This window comes from Canis lupus, chromosome 35 (assembly GCF_011100685.1).
Source record: "Canis lupus familiaris isolate Mischka breed German Shepherd chromosome 35, alternate assembly UU_Cfam_GSD_1.0, whole genome shotgun sequence".
In the NCBI taxonomy this organism is placed as follows: Eukaryota; Metazoa; Chordata; class Mammalia; order Carnivora; family Canidae; genus Canis; species Canis lupus.
The window spans coordinates 16,850,251-16,876,525 of NC_049256.1; the positions used below are offsets into that span (position 1 = coordinate 16,850,251).

The window sequence follows — 26,275 nt, forward strand, 5'->3', positions numbered from 1 at the left end:
GAAATCAGCAGCAGTGGTGGGGGGTAAGGATGGGAGGAAGGAGGAATGAAGGCAGAGACGCAGACCACTGATGAGGTTCAAGGGTGATAAAGCTCCTGCCCATGACTGACCAGGGAGAGAAATGAATGTCATTGTGTGGTCAGGATGCTACTAGTTCATAGCGGGAGGGGGCCTGAGTCTCCCATCATTCCAAGTCCCAGCTTAGATATATCCCATGTCTTTCTCTGATTTCCTCAGAAAGATGCCATTTCTCCGCCCTCTGAAGTCCAGTATCTCTTGATTCATATGTATGATGCAATTCGTCCTTGTGTTTAAGTTGTTCACATATACGCCTTATCTCCCCTAAGTAGGCTGTCAGCCTTTTGAGGTTAACTTCGACATTTTCATTTCTTTCCCTAGCTGCCAGTAACTTGCTCTGGGGAGATGATGAACGTTAGTTGAATACAGGACCAAGTGCATGAAATGTAGATTTGCTGAAACCAAGGCAGTAAAAATGCTGTGGAATCTTGTATGCAGATTCTGAGATTTTTAACATCTGATTAAGTTAATAGGCACGTTGATTTCTTGAACTGTGAACTATAGAATATGAAACTCTGCCAATGACACAATACTTTTGAGAAGCCTCTCCTTCTGCTGTGCATGCTCCTAGGCATCCGGTCTAGAGCTTGCATCCAAAACCTCAAAGTTAGGAAACTGAGTTTGAAATAAGTCAGGTCTTTTTCACCATGACCCACTATGATGATGAATACACTGCCTTAGGCAGCCTTCTGTGAGTTCTTATTCCTTAAGGCTTTGCTAATATTGCAACCCATTCCTCCTTATTTTGGAAGCCCATTAGAGCATTATAACTGGATTGCGCACACCCTTCTGTGCCCAGATCTACACTACTTTAAAATTTCCCTTTCCCAAAACAACAAAATAAAACTCCACCAAGTAGCTAAACTATATTCAGATATCCATACAATTCTATCCATGGCAACATTCTCAGGCTTTCAGAAATTTAATTTCCAGGGTCCCCCACCTCAATGGACAATAGAAGAAAATGGGCCTCACTGTCACAAATTTCAGCACCTCTCAAGGAACTAATTAAATCTCCTAGGACGCCCTCACCCACACCCTAAGAAATTTGAGGGGTGTGCAAAATCCAAACCCAATTCGACACCATTACAACAAAAGCCCTTTACTTATACAAAGCTTCATCTTGCATTTCTTTGTCTCTTTCCCCCCACAGAGTAGTAAATTTTCAAATTCCCCAAAGGTCATGAGTTTGGCAGTGGAACAATGGCATCCCGAGAGGCAGTGCCTTGGTGAGGGACTTTGCTGCCCTCTGGGCCACGCAGCAGCAGGGCTGTTGTCTCTCTTGGGAGCTGTGGGCGTCATCAGAGTGGATGCACACTGGTCACGGTGGGGAAAGTCAGTCTCTGGGGTGGTGGGGAAACGCTGCATACCTTCCATGCAGGTTTGAAAGCACCGAACCAGACCTTCTGGCATCGAGGTGCTGCCCCCAGGGGGGACTGCCCAGGAAGGAACGGCCTACGGTTCTCCAGCATTGAGAGTGATAAGGTCTCTGTTCCGAAGAGGAAGAGTTATCCTAACTCCCACCCGAATCCGCTTGGAAATGAAGAAGGCGGAAAAGAAACAGTGCTTACTGAACACTTTGCTTAAATGTACCAATGGTGGGGTGCCTGGGTGGCTCAGGTGGTTAGGAGTCTGCCTTTGGCTGAGGTCATGATCTCAGGGTCCTGGGTTCGAGTCCCACCTGTGTTGTGTCACGCTCTCTGCTTAGCAGGGAGTCTGCTTCTCCCTCTCTATGTCTCCCCCCACCATCCCACTGGTGCTCTTTCTCTCTCTCAAATAAATAAGTAAAATCTTTAAAAAATATAAATAAGTAAATAAATGTGCCAATCATTATGCTGCATGTTTTACATCTCATGTGCACACAACCCTACAGCGTAGAAAGATTACTGAATTTAAAGACAAAATAAAGCTCAAAAGAACTTCCTCGAAATGACATGCCTAGTATCATATGGACGCAAGATGCAGACACAGGCCTGTCTGGTTCGTCAGTCCCTATTCTTACCTTACACCATGCTGTGTTTCAAAAGGAAAAATCAGTTTTTAGGTGCAAAACAGAGCTTGTCCATTTTGTAGAAGGGAAGACTCGTGACTCATCCTTTCTGTTACAGCCTTGGGCTTAACACCCACTTAGTCTCAGTTTGACCCTCTTGCACTGTGGGCTCCTGGCCATAAAATGAGAGCCTAATAAGAGAAGCCTAGCTTAGCAATTCTATCAGATGCAACAAATGTCGAAGGAACGGATGAATAAATGTGTATCGGTGGTGAGAGAATAAAGGGCTTGAATGAAGCTGACAAGTCCATTCTGGGATTAATTTGGCAATCCTGGTCTTATGAAAGCAGTCCATCTTAATCACAAATACATTTTTAAAAGATTTTATATATTTATTCATGAGAGATGCAGAGACATGAGCAGAGGGAGAAGCAGGCTCCACGCAGGGAGCCCAATGTGGGACTCAATCCTAGGACCCCGGGATCACGACCCGAGCCAAAGCCAGACGTTCAACCACTGAGTCACCCAGGCACACCCACAAATATATTTTTTTAATCCATGGGACATGACACGTTGGTGTCTGGAGGAAAAGCCTGTGTGTATGACGGTGGTCTGGGCTTCCTCATGGACACAGCAGCCCACCTGGCATCATGCTAATTCCTACGAGGCCACTGAACTTAGTCTGAAGCCAAGATTTCTTCTGGAACAATATGAAAGAGGTGCTTATTTGGGCAGACTTGACATTCCTCTAACCATTTTAAAAGTGAGACGCACTCTCAAAGTCAGAAAGGAGGGAAAGATCAAGCATTGTTCCAGTTTGAGGTTTTTTGGTTTTTTCTTTTTTTAATGAGATGTTGATTGTTTATAGAGGAGATGCTTCATTTAAGGGATAAAAGTTGAACTGCTTCCTGTAGCCTAAAGGAGCTAATTAAAATGGGACCAGGCAGGGATTACATACTCGGAGGTGTCCCACGGGCCCCTTGATTCCCACGGCACAGACAGCCTCACTCCCGGCTAACACTTACACTAGGTGTCAGATACTTGATAGAGACCTGACTTCTCTCCTCCTCCCTCTCTCACTGTTCGGGGAACCCTAGTCAATGCTGAGGCTAACCGCGCACTAAATGAGGTGACGGGACACATCTAACCAACTGACCTGTCGAAGAGTGAGGTCACAGGGCTCATCCGTCCCTGTGAAAACCCATCCGGTCCATTTGGGTAGGATCCCTGCGTTCCTAAGGCCTGGCCTTCACTCTCTCTGCTCAGAATTCACTCGAAGCTATTATAAGGCAGCCAAAGATAAAACAGCTTCTGCATAATGAAACACTAATCCCCGGAGTGTGACGCCCACAACACAAATGAATGCTAGACAGAAGATAACCAAATGTCTAGACTTATTCAAAACCCGTTTCTCACAGCTCCAACTTGCACTTGCGGCCACGTCGGCTTATAAACCATAAACCGGTGTAAAGACACACAACCGAATGACAACAGCACAGAGCTGAAACCCAGCTGAACCTCTTCGTTTGGGCCTCTTTATTTGTGTTGGTTTGTGCTTATCTATCTAGCCCCCCAAAGCCAATACCAGCTTCCTGGAAATAATGTACAGTTTGAAGCCTCCGCAAGTGAGGATGGCTTTTGCCCTTTCTTTTCATAAATATACTGGTGGGCTGGACTACTTCCTAATGAGTCCGTCGTTCTGGATCTTGAAAATTAAGTTAGTAAGACTTTTCGATTTACAGGATCCGTGGATTTGTGTTCATCACAATGAGCTGAAAGTCTGGCTCTCTGGATTCCAGAATGAGGACATCAGCTATAATTGACGAGTACAACTCAGGCATTTCACCAGGAGCCCAGAACTTGACCTCTTTAAGGTACCCATTTTTCCACCTGTGAGACTAACCGTGTCCTCTGGCAAATTACCTCATGCCTTGGTTTCTCCAATGGAAATAATTTTAAAATAGGAAGGCTTAAATAAAATAAAAAGATGGCCAACTAATTAATACCCAGCAGCGAGACAACAGTTGCTACATGCCTATATACCCCTAATATAAGTTGTTCATTTTTCTTTTATGTCTTTGTCAAAGTACCTCTTAAAACATCATTCCTAATAAAAGTAAAAACGGAATTCGAATTCCAAAGATCACCCTGGCAGGAGTTAGATATTGCTATGGAGGGCCATCCTCATTTGTACCCCAGTGGAATGTACTGATTGGTGCAGGGGTTTCTTTTAACATTTACGTTTCATTTCGTGGCTAAAAGAGGAACCCATGGATGAGTCGTGCCCAGGTCCTGAGTCCCCTGCTCCAGCCTCAGGCCACCGCATGGGACAATTTTAACTTACCTTTGCCTGTTTAATGAAGACGAGGTTAAGTTGAATAACATTTTTCTTAATGGTGGAAAAACAACCCTCAGTTATCACCCAAAGAAATGTTCAAGCCTTATCTGTTCTACTGTTATCTAGAGCTTTCCTGCTCAAAGTATGGAACAAAATGGATTCTGAGAGTCCCCCCTCCCTCTTATCGCTTTCAGAAGCAAGCATCCTCTCAAAGCAGGACAAAGAAGGAGGGAAAATTTTGAATCATTTTTTCCTTTCCCTTAAGTGAGCGGGGAGAATTATGCTCCATGAGGGGAAAGACCACAGAAGTCAGTAACGTAAACAGGATGGTAGGTATAATGTTTAAATTATATGCAAGAAGCAATATCAGGGTTTCCTGGTCATCCATTTTGCCCATAATGGATGGTCATAATCTACTTTCTGTAGTGTTTATGGATTGGAAAAAAAAAAAAAAAAGTCCGTCAACAATTTATATGGCTGTGAGTACCTGAAGGGACACAAGGTATTTTCTTAGAAGGATCCCATAATTGAGGTCGAAGGAAGGTAATGACTTCCACTTTCTAAAATAATCTAAATTAAGAAAGATTTGGCTGGCCCGATAACTACTACTGCATTACACATCTACTTTCCTTTTCTGTCTGTGTGGACCTTTAATAGGCAAAGCTTTTGCTGTAACCACAGAGCATACACAGAGCAACATGTAAAATATAAGAGTAATGGCCACCTTATAGGGTTGTTGTGGGGATTTAACGAGACAGTGTACAAGAAGCACTTAGAGTAGTGCCTGGTCCATAATAAGTATTCCATAAATGCCAACTATAGTTATTATTCCTCTCAGTATATAAATTCTGTTTAATAGAGAGATGTTTTCTAAAGCTATCTCCAACACTCTAAATTTTAAAGTAATCTCACTATATACAATATCTTAGACCCCTCTGAATCCCATCCCATTTGCAACCTCTTTCTTTATCGTTCCTTTCTCTTTCTCGTTGTGTCATGGCTTTGTGTGTATATGTCTGAATTCTTCCAGTAGACCTCCAGTTTTTGGAAAGCAGAAACCCTAATTCATTTACCACTGTACACTCAGTAGAATGTGGCTTAGCACCTTACGTAGGACATATTTTTAACAAGCATTTAATGAATAAACGAATACATGAGTGAATAAATAAATAAATAAATGATGGAATAAATCTGAAGGCCCACTAACCACGAACGCCATCAATATTTTAATCTCTTTGTTAACTTCTCCTCAAGTGAACATATAGTGCTCTTTCCACAAGCGTGAAATTGTTAATTTTCTAGAAAATACTTTTTTAAGAAAAGGTGAACTGTGAAAAGGAGGACATCAATCCCATCTTGATTGACTTGATACTAGTATTTGTGGTCCCATCCCCAGCTTGGTTCACAGATAACATATTTGGGACTTTTGGAAGGTTTCTGTCATGAAACACCAATAATTTCTAAGCCACAGTTCTTAAGTGAACTCAGAAAGAGAAAGCATTTGATCTTAAGTCTCTTTAACAAGTAAAGGGGGTGACAACTTTTTTTTTTATGGCCTTCTCGGCTTTTCAGTTGATGAATACTACATCAAGCTACCAAACAATTGATGCCATTTGGGTTCAAAGAACAAATCCATGACTCTGCCCCTAAGCAGGCTAATCATATGTTATCAACAGCTCGTACTTAAAGACTATTACCACTCCATGCAACAGTACTCTGTGCACTGAGATCTGAATCAAGTAAATAAGTAGGTGTTCCACAGAACAATATAGTCAAACTCTGTACAATAATATTGAACAGTACGCTGGTGATGATGATCAATTCAAGCCAAATTATATTCAGTAACAATTTACATAAATGTGTGCTTTTGGACAATTTATAGACTGTTATAGAAGGGCAGGACTACATAAATCTAGCAAGGAATAATGATTTGCAGCAATCAATTGGGGACTTCTAAATTTTAGCTTGTTATCAGGAAGAGACAAACCTGAGCAAAATGGGATATCTATGTTTAGAATATGATTCACCAGTCTTCCACTTGCCACTACCCTCATTGATCCTTTAAGACTTGGTTCAAAAATCAACTTCTCAGAAGCCCTCCATGTTAATTCCATCCTTAACCTCAGGGCTCTTGAGGTTAAAAACTATGTGAATGAATGAACAAATGAGTGAGTGAATGAAAAGATGGAGAAGTGAGAGCCAGGGCGATTAACGAGAGCATGCACTCAATCACTCTGGTTCAGCAAAAGATTCAGAAGTGAACACTATAATGAAGCTATGAAAATATATTTGGCACATAACAAGCGCTTAAAAATGTTCATTAAATGAAGGAATTAATGAACAATTCCAGACGTAAACAGTTTAGAAGATGTAATTTCTCAAATTATTTTCATTGTCAAAGTAGATATTGTTCCCTTGTGCTATTATTTGCTTCCTCTAAACTATGAATCTCTGGTTCCTTGTAAAAAAATTTTGTATTTTTACAGAAGTACAATTCTTTTTGGCTATACTAAGTGGTGCTTCTTTCCTTGGGCACATTACACCGCTTTCCACACTCTGCCCCCTCCCCCCAGTAGAGTACAGTGGCTTTCAGAAATGCTTGGCCTTTGGAATAAAGTAGACTGTGCAGAAATCCATGCAGTACATAACATGACATAAGTCAAATCAAAGAAGAAAAAGATGCATGGGGTCACTCATAAGGTTTGGATAGTTTGACTACGCAAAAATTGTCGGTTCTAATGGTAATGATTTCATAAAAATAACCAAGCAAATTTCTATGGGTTTCTTAGATATAGAGAATTAGCTTGATGTGGACATAAGTCATGGTGTGGAAGGTGGCCCACATGGTCTTATTTTAGGACATTTGGGGGCATGGAATTTATCACATGTCATCTATGTGGGAACCTCGTGTTTGTCCCCAGTTAGTCTGGGACTTTACCCTTAATATGCCGACAGACGTTTCACTGAACCAGCTCCTCCACTGACTGGCTGTGATTTTAAGTTATGTCACTTCCCACCCCAAGCCCCCACTTCCTTTTCTTTTGAATGAGGATAATAAGAGTACACACACCTCACAATTGTCATGAGATTTTGATGAGCTGATGCATGTAGTTATTTTAGCGTAGCGCTTGGCACATAACAATGTGCCAATAAATGTTATCTAATATAATCATTATTATTGTAATTCATAACCAAGCCTATTCTTATGATAGTTCTATTACTATCTACTCATTTGCCCAGTAATTATCCAATTTTTGTAAGTGTATTTTGTATTTTTAAAAGTGATATTTAGAATGAATGATTTACAATGTCCAAATGGCTTGTCATAAAAAGGACTACTCTTCTCCACTGCTGGGTGCTGTGCTGTGCAGGGGAGCAGGCCTAGGCCTCAGCAGTGCCATTCTCAGAAGGCGTGAGGCCCAGGCCAGACCACATTCTCTATCTTCCTTAGAAGAAATCACCAAAGGGCCGAGGGAAGCCTTGAGGAGAAAGGGATACGAGGGAAACACGGCTGGATGTGTGTGGTGAGCAGCTGTCCAAGTCTGGCGCTGAGGTCCAAGGAGCAAATGAGGTGAGGCTGGGAGGGAAAATGAGCTGGAGACACAGTGGAAAGACTCTCAGGGCCTTCTGCCAGCATCTGGCAAAATCTACACCTCTCCTCTGATCCACCCCCATTCCCAGCAGAGGGCAACAAGCAACTGCTGCTCATCCTATTACCTACAGAGCTTTTAAAGGGTAAGAGCCCTCATTCTTTGGCCTAGTTGGCCATGACTGGAAGGCCTTTAGTTCTGGTGCAGAGAGATATAAGGCCTGAGGATGGTTTGGGGGTGGGGATCAACCCTTTTATACAACACACATGCACACATTGCATTGCTACCTGGGAAGATATACAACCCACTGCTATTCTGCTGCAGCAGAAATGCACACTTACAATGAAAGAAAGTCACACGCTACTGCAAATTATGTAAATCCTCATGAAATAGCTTGCATCAAATGGGAATTACAACAGCACCAATGTTGCCCCGTAAACACTGAGTTGGAGTATTAGCTGCTGAATTTTACTTCTATGGTATGAAGGTGGCTAGAGATATGGTGGTATGACTTTCACTGTCTCAGGGGACCTTCAAGCAAATGAGCTACCTTGTGAGACCCTCCCAGAATGTCAACATCCTAAATAAGTATTAAAATACGTTCACTATTTGTATCACTTAAGAGCTTGAGGATTGGGGGGTGGAGGGGAATGATTCCAAACCCATGCATGTTTTTATTTAACAACAGCTCGGCTATTAGACAATCTGGGGTCAGTTGACACTTGAACAATGCAGGGGATTAGGGGTGCCAACACCATCCCACCCCACAGTTGAAAATCCACAAGTAACTTTGACTCCCCCAAGACCTAACTGCTAATAGCCTCCCGTAGACTGGAAGCCTTACCGATCACATAGTCAATTAACGCATATTTCATATGTTCTATGTATTATATATTGTATTATATATTCTCACAGTAAAGTAAGCTAGAGAAAAGGAAATGTTATTGAGAACATCATAAGGAAGAGAAAATACATTTACAGGGCTGTACTGTATTTATTGAAGAAATCCACGTTGGATTGTAAACCTACACAGTTCAAACCCGTGTTGTTCAACGGTCGACTGTATTAGGAAGACCGTCCTAGAAGCTGTGCTGGTGCTCTGAGTCAGTCTACACAGCATGCATAGAGGCAGACTTCCATAAATGATCTTGTTACTCTGTCCCAAAGGGATAAAACTCAGACGCAAACAATCCACGTTTAGTCGTACCCTGGAGCTGACTAATTTGTATTCACTGTGACAAGTCTTTACTCACAGACTTGAAGTAATTATTAGAAAGTGAGAAAACAGACATTACTTTTGGGAAGCTGGGACGTGGCTTTATACTCTAAGTTGCCACCAGATAGAATGACCCATAAAAATAACTTGGAAGGCTATTACCTTACAACCAGAGCATACAAAATCCAACACTTACAGACTGTGCCCCTCTCATGTGTATTTTAATTAAAGATTTAAACTGCTAAGAGACAAAAACTGAAAACATGTACATAATCCATCTAATTTTGCATAATTTCTTGTTAGTTGCATAGCTGATTGTCACCCCGTCTGACCCTGATTTACATGTGATGTGTGCACATTTCCTGGCTTGTGGCATAAAAACCACGCTCGCTGGGTAGTCCAATTCCTTTTCTATGCATACGTGAAACCATAAGGTTTCCAGCTGGAATGCAGTAGAAGCACATTCGGACAGCGGACAAGTTGGTATTTATTTACCAAGTTTATCCAATTCAACCTGCCAGGGGAACGTGAGCTTTCTTGCCGTTGTTTCTGGCGCTCTCATTTTAAGTTTGCGTCTAATGTGTTGGGAGAGGACATCAGTTCTGGTGCCTTGAAGGTGAGACTATTCATACTAAAACCAACATAGCACGTATCATCCACATATCAATCAGTGGTGTCATTTTAGCAGCAGCAAGGGCATAGTAGAAAACAAGATGCAAAATCACTTACTGCACTAACAGTGACATTTGCCTGCCCCACCTGGGGTAAACAAGGACTCCAATATGTAAATTTTAAATACTAGATTAATACGACTCTGAGATTAGGAGACGGAAAGCAAGGGAAAAAAAATGCTCAGACTTCTTGGGTTTGAGTTTTTCCTTCTTCTCTGAATGGGCATTTTTCAGAAAGTATTTTGAATGGAAAAAAACTGAAATGCTAAAATGCTGGGCTGCCTCCTATATATACAGGTTACTGTATCATATTATAATGTTATATACAGTCCCAAGGGTGAAGGTGAGCAAACACTCGCCCATGGAGGGAGGGGGCGAGTGTGCACGGGTATACACACATGTGCCTGCAGACCAAGCGGGCAGTAATCAGGACAAGCACAACTATGACAAATTAAAATCAGCCACAGTTAAATCCCAAACTGATGATTTTCTATGGAGATAAATAGGGTAAACAATGCAGTTCAGCCAGCATTGACCTTTAAGCCCATTTCATGGCCACTGCGCGTGCATTTCTTCTAGTATTCTAATCTCGGCACCTGTTGCAAAGACGTGCTTAAATAGGATATTCATCCTCTGAAGTACATAACACTTAGGTTGTTTTTTTTTTTTTTTTGCTTCGGTATGCAAAAAAGAATGGCTAAATCATATTCCTATTCATTCCAAGTTGGAGCAGAACTGCCTCCGCTTGTTGCCAACGGTTATCCTTAGAGAGGGCCACACGTTTTGAGGTTTCAGAGACAGGGGGTAGACTCTGCGTCGAGAAATATCAGACACTCAAGTCCTCTGGCAACACACCAAGCGATGGTTTCTGCCAACACAGAGGCTTCAGTGGGGCTCCCGGTGGGTGAATGAGAGGGAGCCGAATGTAGTTAAGTGTGGCCATGTGATGCATGCGATGCTGCTTACACCAAAGCACAGCTTGCACTTTGTCTTCTCCACCCATCTGGTGTCATAGCTGGTGTCACTACTTGGTAGCTCCTCTGCCCCCCTTCCTCTCCTGGTATCTTTGAAATCTTTGCCTGAAACGACTGGAAGTCCAAGCCAGGTACAGCTGCATTTAGTGATATTCTTACTCTTTGACTTGCAAAGCTCTCTCTTGGAGAGACATTTGACAAAGAAGGTTTCTGAGTCTCTGTAACCCTGGCAAGACAGCACCCGTGAATCCTCTTCCTACCTCTAGAGTGAACTCTAGAGGAGGAAGGTGGGTGGGTGGTGACAAATGGAGAGTGAAGCAATAGTAAGAGGTCCAGCCAGCCACCAAGCCAATCAGAACTGGAATCTACCCAACTGGGTGCACTTTCATCCTTCCTTATAAAGACCCAGTTGTGAATCCTTTCCCTCCAGGAAAGCCTCCTCAGGTGGGAAAACACTACCCCAAATGAACATATGGCATCGATGGTTGTGTGTGTGTGTGTGGGGGGGGGAATCGGGGGGTGGGGGTAGAGATGTTTCTTTGATCTACATTGCCTCTGTCCCCCTCCATTTTCCCAACTGGGACCAATGAGGTCTAATTTTATTTTAGTTCTTTCAAATTTTTGCAAGTCAGAGGGAAGTCAGGGATATTAAAGGCTCACTATTGGAAAAAAATATTTCCAGTAAGGTGCTTTAATTTCATTTAATTTAAATTGTCTTAGCAATTTTGAAGTTCATAATACAGTCTTGTTGACTGTAATCACTCTGCTGTGCATTAGGTCTCTAGAACTTCTTTATCTACCCGTAGCTGCAAGTTTGTAGCCTTAAATAAACATTTCCCCCAACATTCGCCCCCTCTAGCCCCTGGTAACCACAATTCTACTCTCCATAGATCCTAACTGTTCTCACCACAGAGAAGGGATGATAATTACGTGAGGTGAAAGAAGTGTTAGCTAATTATGGTGGTAATCATACTGTGAAACATAAATGGATCAAATCAACAGGTTGCTTGCCTTAAATTGAAACAATCCGGGAATCCTTGGGTGGCTCAGCGGTTAGGCGCCTGCCTTCGGCCCAGGGCGTGATCCTGGGGTCCCGGGATCGAGTCCCGCATCGGGCTCCCTGCATGGAGCCTGCTTCTCTCTCTGCCTCTCTGTCATGAATAAATAAAATCTTAAAAAAAAAATAAAAAGAAACAATCCTATGTGTCAATTATATCTCAATAGAAACTTCATATGACGTTTGATCTTATTCAGGTTATGAATTTTGGAGATAGAACTCTAAAATTCATTTTTAATGAAGGGACAATTAGGGATAGGGCTGGGGGCAGGGGAGAATGCTTACAATCACACACCAATCTCTGACTGGTATTTCATTTAATTGACAAGTCTGGAAACTGAAATGGCACCTCTGATCTGAGGCTGATGGGAATATGGGTGCTCCACAACTTTTTTTTAAAGATTTTATTTATTCTGAGAGACACAGAGAGAGAGAGAGGCAGAGACATAGGCAGAGGGAGAAGCAGGCTCCCTCTGGGGAGCCCAATGCAGGACTTGATCCCAGGACCCCAGGACGATGCATGACCTGAGCCAAAGGCAGACACACTCAACCACTGAGTCACCCAGAAGCCCCTCTTAGGGAGCCATCCAGAACTTTCAAGAGATTCAGAGCAGCTCTAGCCTGGCTGGAAGAAACCCCACCATTGCTGCTGCATTTCCTCTGAGGACTTTCCAGGACCATGGGATGGTGCTAGGTGTAGGTTGGTGGCTCTCCGCTTAAATGTACACCCAGGGCCTTCTACGAACATGGATTTCCAAATGCCTTTGCAGACTCTCGTAAGGTGCCCATTACATATAAAAGCAATCAACCCAGAGCAAACCAATTATCCTCACTATTGCTTTTCTTCTGTCTAAAATGCTACAGGGGGGTCTGGGTGGCTCAGTCAGTTATGCGTCCAACTCCTGATCTCAGCTCAGGTCTTGATCTCAGGGTTGTGAGCCCAAGCCCCATGGCTGGCATGGAGACTACTTAAAAAAGTAAAAATAAAAATAAATAAAATGCTACAAAGCACTAGATCTCCTAATTCGTTCATATTTTAAAGTGCACAGATGCTTGATTTTAGGGTTCCATGGACCAGAGCAAAAACAAATATCTTCAAGTACTTTCTGTCTTTTTTTTTTTAAGATTTTATTTATTTATTTCTGAGAATACACAGAGAGGAGAGAGAGAGGCAGAGACACAGGCAGAGGGAGAAGCAGGCGCCATGCAAGGAGCCCGACGTGGGACTCGATCCCGGGTCTCCAGGATCAGGCCTTAGGCCGAAGGCGGCACTAAATTGCTTGAGCCACCCGGGCTGCCCCAAGTACTTTCTGTCTTGAGATCCCTCCGTACCCACAAACTTCACGTTCTGGGAAGAGGAGAACCCACCTCGCCTCACCTCACTGTGCCAAACTGTTTACCAAAAGTGACCCACCAAGCACTTGCATTCCTCACTCAAGTGTATTTGTTTAAAATGCCTTTTTTGCACAGTAGCATTTAAACAGGGTTTACCCCCTTCGCTTACTATCTAGAAATGCTCCAAATATATTAATTGGAACATGAAGTCTAGTTATTGGTCCAGCTTACCCAGTAGTAAACCATAGAAAAGCCTAATTCATACCCCTTAGACGCGCCAGATTCACCATACCTCCTTCATCATCCTTCAGATTTTTCTTTTTCCTCCCCAACAGCAGATTTCAGATGTTCTTATAAAGCCTTTCTGTTATAAAATGGGTCCCCCACGCTTGAGCATGGACATCTCTCTTGTAAATACCAAGAGTTTATTACTAGATTTACGTTTTGGTTCTCACGATCTCCATCCTCCTTGTGTCACTCACTTTTTTTGAAGTTTAGGAATGAGAAGTCATGTGGGAGCAGGTCGCAGGACTCAGACCCCTGCCACCTGGCCCGGTCACAGGACCCTCCCGTACCCATCACATGCTCCCTGGCTCAACCACAAACATGGTGGCAATGTTGGGGGGCGGGCAGGCTGTGTCCAGGAATGAAGGGTGAGTGTTCCCTTGTTTCAGCACGATGACCTTACAGTTAGACTTCAAAGCTAGCCTTGGATGCAGGCGGATCGCTATTAACCACGGTCTGCCACAGCATACGGGGACAGACAGGCCGGAGCAGATCACTAGGGAAGGCTCAGTGGCATATTTGCCCACAACACTGCTACAGTGGCATAGCTTAGAGAGGGTGAGAGGCAAGGCAGTCATCGCTATCTCACTCTGGAAAGAGGATCATTTTGGGGGAAATCTGCAAACCATGTGAGGACAGAAGGCATCACTGCTTTCAAGTTATGAGTAATGAGCCATGTTGGGTTTGGGGGGAGAAGGAAGTTGGTTCTGTCATTCATTCTGACAGGGCTTCTTAACAGAAAAGGAGGAGGAGGGTTGAGGGTGGGGGGCGGGGGGGCTGGGATGGGGAGGCGTAGAGAGAGGACAGAAGGGTAAAGCCAGCCAGGCAAAGGAGAATGAGAAATCCCAATTATGGACCTTATGGAGAAGCTGCTGGTGAGCCACCCTGGCCAAAGGAAAATGTTGATTGGACCAGTTTTCGGAGGGAAACAGACAGCCCTTCTGCAAGCAGATGGGTGACAAATCTCTGGGAGGAGGCTGTGTTGTTCATGTGTGAAATGGTCTTAGCCAAAGAGTAAAAGCGCCAAGCCATGTATGTAAGCAGGAGCCACCTGGCCTGCATGTGGTGGTGGAGTGGCGTGTGCGTGTGCGTGTGTGTGTGTGTGTGTGTATGTGTGTTGGATGGCAAGACTTTGGCAACAAAATCACTAGCTGAAAACTCCAGACCATTAAACCAAATGGGTCTTCATTTGCAACCCCCCCCCCACCTATTTCTCTTTCTTTTTCTTTCTTTCTCTCTCTCTTTCCCCTTTCTTCTTTCTGGCTTCCTTTTCCCTCTACCCACCCCCCTCCTGCTGCTTTAACCCTCCCCCCTTACTTCTACATGTATTTCGTCTCATGAAACTATACGATTAAAAAATAAAAACCAACCTGATAGTGAAAAACCCAATACTTGAAGGCAGGATTCCAATTAAGTGAGCAGAAATAATCTGCCAGCAAAGGACAAAGTCGAACAAGCCCCTCCACACCTGCATCTGACGCCCTGCTCGCCCCACGGAGTCTATTCTCATGGACTGGGTTTACTGGGTGGGTGGAGGGAGGCAGGAAGAACATGAGTGTTTTTTGTGGAAGTGCATGGTCTAGGTCCAGAGGTAGAGCTCCACGGCCTTTGATGGGGGCCATGCTCTCTTTTTGGGCAGATATGATAAACATTCCTCACCAGGGTTTCTCCACCTTGGAGTTACTGACATTTCATACTGGCTAATTCTGTTGGGGCGGGGGACAGTCCTGTGCATGACGGATGTCATGGGACGTGACATCAGAATTACTGAGATAAGCTTTATGGAGGGTTAGCTCATTCCAAATGAAAACTACTCTCTTGTTTCTTGCATGCAAGTTAAACACGCACACATTCTCTCTCTCACACACACACCCTTGAAAAACACACTCTCACACATCTGATATTATTACAAAGACTCTAAGAAAAGTTCGTCCTCCTTCCTCATTTTTTTCCATACTTTCTCCTACCTGATCTGTTGTGAATGCATCTAAAGCTCGAGCCCAGCATCAAGGGCTCCATTTTTGAAGTGACCTTAACTGCTCTGGCATTTGGGGACATTAAGCCCTAGAAGCCTGGATGGAAACATTCAGGCAGGATACAACTCCCATTCTTTCATTCAGCTTCTGCAAAATAATGTTGCATACATATGCATGCCTTATAATCGGGCTCTGCTAACTGTCTGCACCCAAAAGAGAAAGCAGACGCATAAAGACGATTGAAAATGTATTCCACAGGGCTCTGAGGTTGTTTTGAAAGACTCTTGATTCCTCACAGATTTTCAGTGACTAGAGGGATGGGGCTGTGGGAGGGGAGGCTTGCTGCACTCTGAATTATTTAGCTGACTCAAATGAACAGATTTCACATTGCTCAATGTACCTGATATTGACATTGCTGTTTATGAATTTTTTTTATGTGTAAGGTACAGTTGTGAGGGCATAAAAGCATAAACAAGTCATGGCCTGTTTTCTCTGGTGTGCTGGGACTACCAATAGCTAATATTTCTTAAGTGCGTATGCACTGTTGTAAAAGAGCTTTACGTCCATTCAACCCTCGCAAGCTTGTGAGGTAGCTCTTAAAAAAGCCAAGTTTGCAAAGGAGGAAACCAGACAGAGAGAGAGCTTAAGTACTTACCCAGAGTACAGTGCTAGCAGACGGCCGCGGGGGGCTCTGAACCCAGGCAGGCTCGCTCCAGCACATGCACATCTACCTGGCACGCTGCGGGCTGTCCTTTCCTGCACAAGTAGTTACACAGCTAAGTGTACTAACAGGCAGGCGGTGCTAAGTGTTCTAAATAGCAAAGAAGTACAAAAAAATACAAGGGATCTGGGAACCCAAAGGAGGCACAGGCTAGCTGGGTTTGTGGTTAGAAGGGCTTGTTGAGGCGGTGTGAGCGGGGTGCTGAAGTATGGGGAGGAGTTTGGCCGGCTGGGTCAGAATAAGGGGAACATGGGTGTGAATGTTTAGGGAACGTTGGAATCACGGTGGGAATCGGGCTTGACTAGAACATCATCCTTCATCCTCCGCTATGCCTACGGATTTGGGGTGGGGAGAGGGAGGAAAGGGTGGGGAGGCTGATAGAGGTCACCTTGGAGACCAGACCAGTCACTGTACCTGCTCCCTCCTCGCCGTGTGTGGACGGCTCAGGGGTTTCTGATGAGATGAGGGCACATGCTGGGTTGTGGCTATGGCGTGCCTCTCCTCCTAAGAACCCTATTTTAAACTCTGCCCTACTATTTCTTCCCCCCCAAAGAGACATCCCATCTTTTAAACTCCTTTTTCTCCACTGACTGGGGAGACCCCACGCTTCTCACTGGCACTGTCAAACACGCAAAGAAAGCTGACAGCAGGTGTTCGAGAGATGCCGAGAGCCCTTTTAGCAGGAAAAAACAACAGCACTGGAATTTCTCTTATAAAAACAGGACCCGTGTTCCTACAATTTTAATCCCGCGTGATCCACATGAGAACTGCAAGCAGGTGTTAGCATCTCCCTCTTGACAAATGGAGAAACAGAGGCAGGGACAGCTAAGTGCTTCCTTCCCCAAGATTGCACATTGCGACCGTACGCCACCCGGGCCCCACATCTAGGTCTTTGATTCCCACTGGAAACTAATTGTACAATATCACATTTTTAAATACACGTGCCCGAGAGGCTTGCCACTCGGGCAGGATCACAGTGAGTTCCAGAAGCAAAGCAGCCAGATTCGCCTGAAATGACACTATCGTTGTGGTAAGTTAAATGCTAACAGGGACAGAGTCTAACGATGGAAGGAAAAAAAGCTCCTCAAGCTCACCCATGAGCTGTTTGGACCACGGTCCCCATGCTCCTCAGGCTGGTGCTGGAGGCAAGTGGTCGGATCAGGGGTGAAGAAGGGCATCTGCCCATTGGTACGTTTCAAAACGTGAGTCCCCCAAACCCCCATACATCTGCTTTCATTTTCCAGATCACAGCAACTATCGAAGTAAAGCTATACAGTCCATTCAACAATAATCAAAAACGAGGAGGGAAGGAAGGATCGAACAAAACAGGAAAAGACCGTGCATTAGTGAGAGCCCAGCCTGTGGTCTGCAAAGCTGACAGTTATTATGCGTAATTAGCACAAAGCAAGGTTCTGTATACACACTATCTCCAGACATGTTTTTGAAACAAGGGCTTTGCCTTTTACCACCAATAATTTGTCTTGTTGTATGTTGTTACTTACACAGATGTTCCATAATTTTTTGCATATGGCTCAGCCAAAGAAAGCTTTTTCCCCTTCCATTTTTGGGAAAGATGCAATTGCCTGTGTGAGGGAGAAGAGAATGTCTAGTTTTTACATAATTTCTATGGTGATGATGGGTTGGGGGTGGCTGGGGCGCGCGTGCATGCCCGCGTAGTAACCAGATTCTCCACCCAACCCTGCAACTGCATTTTCCTGGACTCCCTTTACTAAGTCATTGCCATGGGATCTGGGAGTTCTAGGTACGTCCAAGGTTCATGGCACTTGCTGGGATAACACATTATCAAAAGCCTCTCTAAAAAGGGCCTGAATATTTACAGAAGGAAAAAAGAGGCGGGAGAGATGTGAATACATGGGAGAATTTTTCTCTTTCTTGGCAGTCCTTACAACTGAACACAGCAGAGCCTCCCATGTCTCCGGGACGCCCTCTGCGCAGCCCAGTATGCACATATACGGTATCAGAGGAGAGCTCTGCTGGCGCTTTCTCGGGAAGGAGGATCTGCTGTGCGGATGCGGTTTATTTGCAGGGGGGTAGGGATGCAGATATCAGAGGGCGGGGTAAGATGAAAGCCAAGCATACTGGGGTTTTTACAATAGAGAAAGCCAACAGGCTGAAGGGATTGGGGGCCGAGGGCAGATTAAAAAAATATACATCTTCTCTTTTATTGCGCTACCACCAATTGAGAGAACATTCTGTTGGGGGGATGTCTGCCAACGACTTCTAATTCAGTTTGTTCCACTCGTTTTATTTTTAAACCCAAGTGCAGATTTTATTCCTGGAATGTTATAGAATTGGTGTGGGCAGAAATGGGCAAATTTACTTCAGAGGTGTTTTATAACAACTTGGAAAAGACCCTCTAAAATTCTCCAAGTACATTTCAGGGGTGAATTTCATTTCCTTTCTCTTCTTCAGAAAGCTTTGGTTTTTACTTTTTTTTAATTGCCTTTTTTTTTACAAAGTAAAACATGATTAACCTTGGGAAAGCATTTCAAAACAACGGTACTATCTATTAGGTATTTACTATATGCTAGGAAGTCTGGTAGTTTGCATTGAATCCTCGCAACTACCTTATTATGCCCATTTATGGGTGAGAAACCAAGGTAGGGAGGGATGACAGAGAGGAGTTCCAATCCAGGTCCTGAGGATATCAAAACCCTTCTTCGCCACTAGGCAATTGTGCTTCCACGTATCGATGTCTGGCACTACATGCTACTGATCCTAACAAGGCTACTATCCTAACAAGACGGTGGCAAAACCAGACTCCTTAGCCTGCTTTTCTGATGAGAGCCCCTGATGCAGCCAAAGGAGGCTTAGCACAAATCTGTCCGTCTCTGGGCAGGAGTTCTTGGGGAGGGGGGAGAGTGCGTGGTGGTATCAAGACAGTGGCAAAATCAGTGAGCATATACATTTATATTGGTGAGCATATATATTTATTTTGAAACACCACGGCACCGGTACCAAAAATTGCTCGTCCTACCTTGGCAACATTAAAGACTGATATAATGTCCCTCCCAACCCTCCCCCGTCCTCCAAAAGTATTTACTCCAAAAATCGATTTCCTCTGTCACTATTTATCGCCCCGCATTTTGCTCAGTGGTTCTGAGAAACCGCATGGAAAATCACAATGTTACACTTGTTAAATTGACCCTGCAGGGCTCTAGCACTAGTACATGCATCATCCCAAGAGGTAAAAAGGCAAGTCTGCCAGGCTCACGCTGAGAATATCATCATGAAACCAACAAGGATATGCAAATCTGTCTGTTCTATAGCTCATTTGCATAGTTTTTCATTGGTTTTGCAGAACCTCTATAGTAAATGTCAATTTCCTTTTCTTTCCTAAAGCTTATTAGCTGTGTGTGATGTTTACAGCTTGAAGACCAAACAGATTTAATAGGTAAAACATTTAAACGATATAATTAAAAAGCATGTGAGGAAGGGGGAAAAAAAAAAGAGGCTCTGATGTAGATCAAACGCACAGATATACTTGTGCTGTTAAAATATGCTTTCCAAGTTTGGAAGATGCAGAGGCTTCATGCATGTCTGTGCACGCAGAAGCACCGCCACAAAATTTGCTTAACCTATTTTTTTTTTTTTTCTGCAACGATCTAGAAAAAGCAGAGAGATGTGCTTACAAACTACCAAGGGCTTGAACCTAGTTGCTGAGTACACATTTTACTCACAACGAAATCTGAATGGAAGTCTGCCAACGTCTGGGCCGACGTTCAAACATTCTGAGTTTCTATGTATTCCAATCTCTCAAAACTAATGTTTTAAAACTCTTTTGATATTTTCTGAAGCACTACAGAGCTAAATCCTCACCTCTCAGTTCAGAGTCACATACAACCATCGTATGCTGCTCTGAAGATGTGCAAAGGCCTTCCATTGTGCAGCGTTTAAACTTCACCTATGGCATCAATACGACAAACACGTGATGGCTTCTGAGCTAGATTATTTTCCTTTTATGCATCAGATTTAGGAACTGGGTGGAAAGGCAGGTCTGGAGAAATCTTGGAAGCTTCTATAAATATTGAAAAGATACTTACCTAAACGGGAGGCAGTATATCTTATTTTTTGCATTTCATGTGGCAGCTGAGTACAGTACCTACTGCTATTAGTCATTAGATCAAAAGTTCTGCCAAAAGGTAGTAATTGGTGATCTGTACCTTTGGAATACATCTTTAGGCACTCTACTACAATTAGCTGATAACCCAAATTTCACGGGGACTGCAGGAAAAACAGCTACTCAGTATCCAATTAAATTTTACAGTTGGCTTTATGGAAGAAAAGGAAAACCAAATGCTCTTAGGAGATTTTAGAGGTGGGTAAATAACAGCGACCTGACACTACAAAGAGAGATGTCTTTGCAGGGTAAGCGTCTTCTTGCCACGTGGAGTTCAGGTAAGGCTGCCATAAAACATTACTGGCAAGTTTTAATACCTTTGGGGCTACAGGCACATTTATGTCTTGATGGAATTCAGCTGTACAGCCCCTTCCTGTCAAACACAATCCATCCTGTTTTAAGTTCTTTCTTCTGCCTAACGTGATGGGCAGCAGGATGAAACAGGTTGTATAAAATAGCACGGAAGAGAACGAAAATAAGAAAAGTTCTCAAAGTCAAGGCAGAAATGGTGATGCTCCAGCCACAGTCTTCAGACCGAGGTCTTGACAGCTCTCTGATGAATTATTTCCAAAGCTCAGGCAGGCCACAGATCAGCGCTATGCCTCTGTTTCCTCATCTGCTAAGCAAGAGTCACCACACATCCTCTAACCTCAGAGAGTTTTTGTGAAATGGAGAGGCTTATGAAAAGTGCTGTGAACATGGATGCCAAACTATTATCTCATATTCAATGTGCCCAAATCAGATGGAAACAAGTGAAACCCCAAATTAATTTGATACCATATGCTACGGGTTGCATTTTCCAAAAGCCTTTGGAAATTGGCATTTATAATATTTGTGGGTTCATCCCTTTCCGTGTACAGAAACATGTGCACACATCAAAACAGACCCAGTTAAATCTTAATTATCCAGCGAAGGATTATCCAAGATTCTTACTGTTTCTCCTTTTTCCTGTTGCCCATTTCTTAAATCCTCTGGCAATTCTTCCATGATTAAGAAAAAGCATGCAAATCAATCAATCCCATTCTGTATTCATTGTAATTTCAACTATCGGTGTTGCCTTAGCCTCCACTGGCACGGATAAGTGAGGACATGCTATTTGTACTCACAGCTAGATGTAAACATTTATCTGTATTACCAGGAAATGAAGCAGGGACTTAAATTATCTTAATCTCTCTTCACCTTCCAAAACTTTGCTTACTGAATGGATACTTTGCTAAGACTTATTTCTTTCATAGTTTTACATTTATGTAGCGGCCTTTGAAAACTGAGAATAAGAAACACGTTTTAACCTTTCTTTGATGACTCAGTGTCACCAATAGCCATCTACTCATTATGGCACTATACTACACAGCACAGCCTTCATCTCAGCCTTATTTTTTCATCTAACAAATAAAATATTTGTGGATTATCTCCTATATGTCAGGCACCACGCTGCTAAAAGGTACAGATTGAGACAGGCATGGTCTCTACCCTCCTAGAGCTTACATTCTAGTTGGGGAGAAAAGATATATATGACATAATCACAAATAAATAAGCTTATATGTGAAAATAGCTCTCAATGAAAAGCATAGGGTGATGGGGAACATTTGAAAGTGGTGTAAGAAGGTCAGGAAAATGGGGGATCCTAGAGAGAGGTGGTAGGACTAGAAGTGTGGCAGCAGAGATGGGGAGAAGTAGGTAGCTTCAAAAGATATTTAAGATGTGGGATCAGTAGGACTCGGTGACAGAGGTAGAGGAAGAGAAGAACTCTTCGTGGGTGACTTTTAGGCATCTGTCCTGGGAAAGTAGATGATGACGCCAGTGGCTGAGATGGAGAAGAGGAGCAAGAAGAGGTTTGGTGGGATGGACAGGGTTGTAACTTTGGCCTTGAATACATAAGGTTCAAGGTTTATTCAATAAATATAAATTAATATAATACAAATTAAATATAAAATAAATTATTCAATAAACACATAATGTTTATTGAACAATTTGTTCAATAACCTTTATGATATCTAAAGGGAGAAGACAGTTGGATATATAGGTTCAAGCTGGTAGAGAAATTTGGCCTGAAGTTATAGATAGATGCAGGAGTCTGTGCCCCATCAAGAAGCTGGGACTTGGGACGAGATAATTTGGGGTAAAAACATAACTGGAGGAGAGAAGTGGACCAAAGACTAAGCCATGAGGAACCCCAACATGTAGGTGTGGAGAGCATACAGAGGAAGACCCGGAAAAACTGTATTAGGAAGAACAGACCAGAAAGGTAGGATGGAAATCAGAAGAGGGGTGTCTGTGGACTGTCTTCTAACGGGAGCAGTAGAGTATAGTAGCTAAGGGTGTAGGCTCTGGATTCAGGCTATAAGGCTCATGTTCTGGCTCCCCCTTTAGCTATGAGGTTGAAAGCAAATATTGAATTTCTCTAGAGCTCAGCTTTCTCATTTGTACAATGAGGGAAATGGCACCTACCTATTTAGTTGTTGAGAGACGTAATAAAGACAAGTCACTTAGCACAGCGCCAGACACATAGTAGCTGCCCAGTACATGCTAGTCTTTTATTCTTGTCGACACTTTCTTAACCAACTAAATTTAGGTATTGAGGACCTACCTATCAGGCATTATATTAGACTCTGCAACAGAATGGCTAACAACAATAACAACAACAACAACAATAGCAACAAAACAATTATCTCTCCTCATGGAAATAAGGATACAAAAAGTTTCACAATGAAATATTTTTCCATTAAGTGCTGATACGTGCTAAAGAAAAAGATAAACAGAAAAGGGAGCTAGAGCAGCAGTCTAGACTACAATTTTTCAAAGTCTGTCAAGAGAGGCTTCATAGTGAGTGACATTTGAGCAAAAGCCTTGATGAAATGAAGAAAGCAACATGGTGACTTAAGGAAGGAGTATTTCAGGTTGAAGGAACTGAAGGCACAAAGGTCCTGGGGCGGGACCCTGCCTATCATGGTGGAGAAAGAGCACGGAGGTGGAGGCTGGTGTGGCTGGGGCCCAGGCTGGCTAAGTGGGGGAAGAGGCAGGAAATGAAGGTATCCCGGGAGTGATTATAATACACACTGTAGGTCACGATAAGGTCTGTGGTTCTTACTGTGAATGAGCTGTGAGGCCAATGGCAGGTTTCGATCAGAGGAATGACCAGACTTGAAATGTGTTTTACTATGTACATTCTGCAAGCTGTGTTGAAGAGATATTTTATGGCAGCAAAGGTGGAAGCAGAGAGACCAGTTAGAAGGCTGTTGGAATGCTCCAGGCAAGAGGTGATTGATGGTGGTTTAGACCAGGGGAGTTGTGTAGGAGAGAAAGAGAGGAGTTGAGGTCAGCCTCAAAGCTTTGCTGGGAGCAAGTGGAGGGAGGAGCTGCCATTTCCTGATGTGGGAGGAGCAGATGGGGGGAGAGGTCAAAAGCTCATCCAAATGGGGATGTTTATGAGGCAGTTGGGGTATCCGAGCCAGACACTGAGAGAGGAGACGCCAGGCTGGAGAAACTCCACTTTGAGACGGTTTTAAAAGATCAACAAGAAAGCAAAAGAGGTCTGAGGACTGAGCTCTGGGGCTGTCGAATGTTCAGAATCCATATGCTACTCTCACTGTTGTGCTTGTTAACAGGTGTACTGGCTACTGGTGGGAGCGTGAGCAGTACTGCCCCCGCAGAGGGCTGTGGCCGTGGCCAAGGTACATCAAATAGCACCTCCCAATGTGACAGTGGCATACACATGAGAACTGTGTGGCACAGGTGCGTGGCAGATTTCAGATGTTCAGGCTCCTCGCATGCATCGTGCACTAAGCTGCCAAGCAGACAGCTGAGCCACAGGAAGTAGAGGCCAGAGATGGCTGGGAATCAAAGGGACAATTCAGAACCTCATTCACTACTCTCTGCCAAACCCCTACAGAAACAACGAGTCTCTGGGATAATTTTGTTGTACTACTTTCAAACAAGAAACACAAATAATCAAAACTACTTGTGTTTCTTCCTGTTCTTACTATAACTTAATTGACTTATGAAGTATTGGTATTTCTTTTTGCTCCAGCCCATATGCGGATATATTTCCTGTGTATTTCTTCTTAAATGGAGGAGTTGGCTTGGCTCAGAGTGGAGTAGAAGCTGGCCATCACCAAGGAAGCTAGATGGCAGATAGTGCAAGAGGAGCTTCCTGCACTGGGAAATGCATTCCCCACAGAGCCGCGTCCTGGATGGGGTGTCACATGAACCCTGGCCCTGCTGCTAAATGAGCTCAAGGAGCAGCAGCAAGCTAGCGAGAAAGGTGGCGACTGCAGTCAAGGCCTCCTCAGAGGTCATACTTAGAGGGTCTGAAATGCCTGCCAGCTGCAGAGCAAAGAAAGAAAACCATGGATGATGCTAAAAGGCCTTTAGCTGAATTAAAAAGTTCTTCTTGGGGCACATGGTGGCTCAGTCAGTTAAGGGTCTGACTGTTGATCTCAGCTCAGTTCTTGATCTCAGGGTTGTGAGTTCAAGCCCTGTGTTGGGCTCCACACTGGGTGTGGAGCCTACTTAAAAAAAAAAAAAAAAGTTCTTTATTTTGTTCTCCCTTTTATCGGATACCCGATACTCAACACAGAGTGCTCTTCTGTCATATTTCAAAGTTGTAAAGAGAAAGGTAAAGGGGATGTTTGATCTCTCTCCCTTGCAGATAGTTGGAATGAGTTAGTCATCTTTACAAGTTCACTGAAGAAGGCCAAGATATTTTTCCTCTGTAGACTCCCATACTCGGAGCATATATAATTATAGGACTAGTCCACTTATTGCTTATATTGTCTGTTTTATCTGAGAGTGATTTACACTTAAAAAACCAGCAAGAGGGATGCCTGGGTGGCTCAGAGGTTGAGCGTCTGCCTTTGGCTCAGGGCGTGATCCTGGAGTCCTGGGGTCAAGTCCCACATCAGGCTCCCTAGAGGGAGCTTACTTCTCCCTCTGCCTATGTCTCTACCTCTTTCTCTCTCTCTCATGAATAAAAAAATAAATAAATCTTAAAAAACAAACCAGCAAGGAGGATGCCAGAAAAATATTTATGAAATAGACAAATTTATTAGCAGCCTTTCTCAGAAAGTAGGGTACCGAGCAACTCTGAAAATAATAGAATGGAGAAAAGAGGTTGGCAGTTATGTGTCTAAACCCCTTTAGCCCGGTACCTGGGAGGCACTCCATCAACCATGAATGAAGGAATGACTCGTGGAGAGGAAGAAGCAATTCAAGTTGCTATTCTAGTCTCTTATGTATGATGGGAATAAAGTTGAATAGAACCATTAATGGGATTTAATAAAGAAAGTTTCCAAAAGAGGAAAATCCAAAGTTCTCCTTTCATTACTAAATTTCTCAGATTCTCAGCGGATCTAAATTTAAACTCCACAGGAAGCAGACCCCTTGCCAAAAGGTGCCAAATGTAACATACGCTGTGAGCATGTTTGCTGATCCTGTCTTCCACGCCATGAAGGGCCTCAAAGAGTTTGAAAAAGACAAAATAGAAAAAAGCATATCATTCTTTTTGTGTATTAATATCTAGCTATTAAAAGCCAAGAAGAAAAATGTGATCATTGATGTGACTCTGGCAACTATATTTTCAAAGTTATAATAAGTCACTTCTCAGAGGTAAGAACTTCCTGAGTTGTCAGAGAGAGAAAAGTGGGGGAGGCTGACTTATTTGCCCAGGTCATTAGAATGTGTATCAGACAGGCCCATGGGGCTTTTTCAACCACAGAACCACCATTTATTGAGAGCCCACAGTCCCAGCCCATCCTAACCTTGACATACATTGTATCTTTTGATGGATCATGAGTTGTTGGACTTCATTAATTTGGAAAGGACACATGTAACAATTTCATTTCCTGTACACTCACTTCAAAAACTACCAAGTATGGCTAGTTTTCTCTTTAAGAGGTAATAATAGT

General features: G+C 43.4%; 1 protein-coding gene across 12 annotated transcripts in view; it reads right to left on the reverse strand.

Annotated features, from left to right (window-relative positions):
• ATXN1 (ataxin 1) overlaps positions 1-26,275 on the reverse strand; it is a 406,723-nt gene that overhangs the window by 93,234 nt on the left and 287,214 nt on the right. The window contains exons 7-8 of one of the 12 annotated variants that reach the window (XM_038584215.1): positions 17,734-17,814; positions 16,166-16,266 (exon numbers count right to left, since the gene is read on the reverse strand). The exons of the other annotated variants lie outside the window; for them this stretch is intronic. The gene's annotated coding sequence lies outside the window, so the exon portion shown is untranslated. The remainder of the gene's footprint in view (positions 1-16,165; positions 16,267-17,733; positions 17,815-26,275) is intronic. 12 annotated transcript variants of the gene reach the window in all.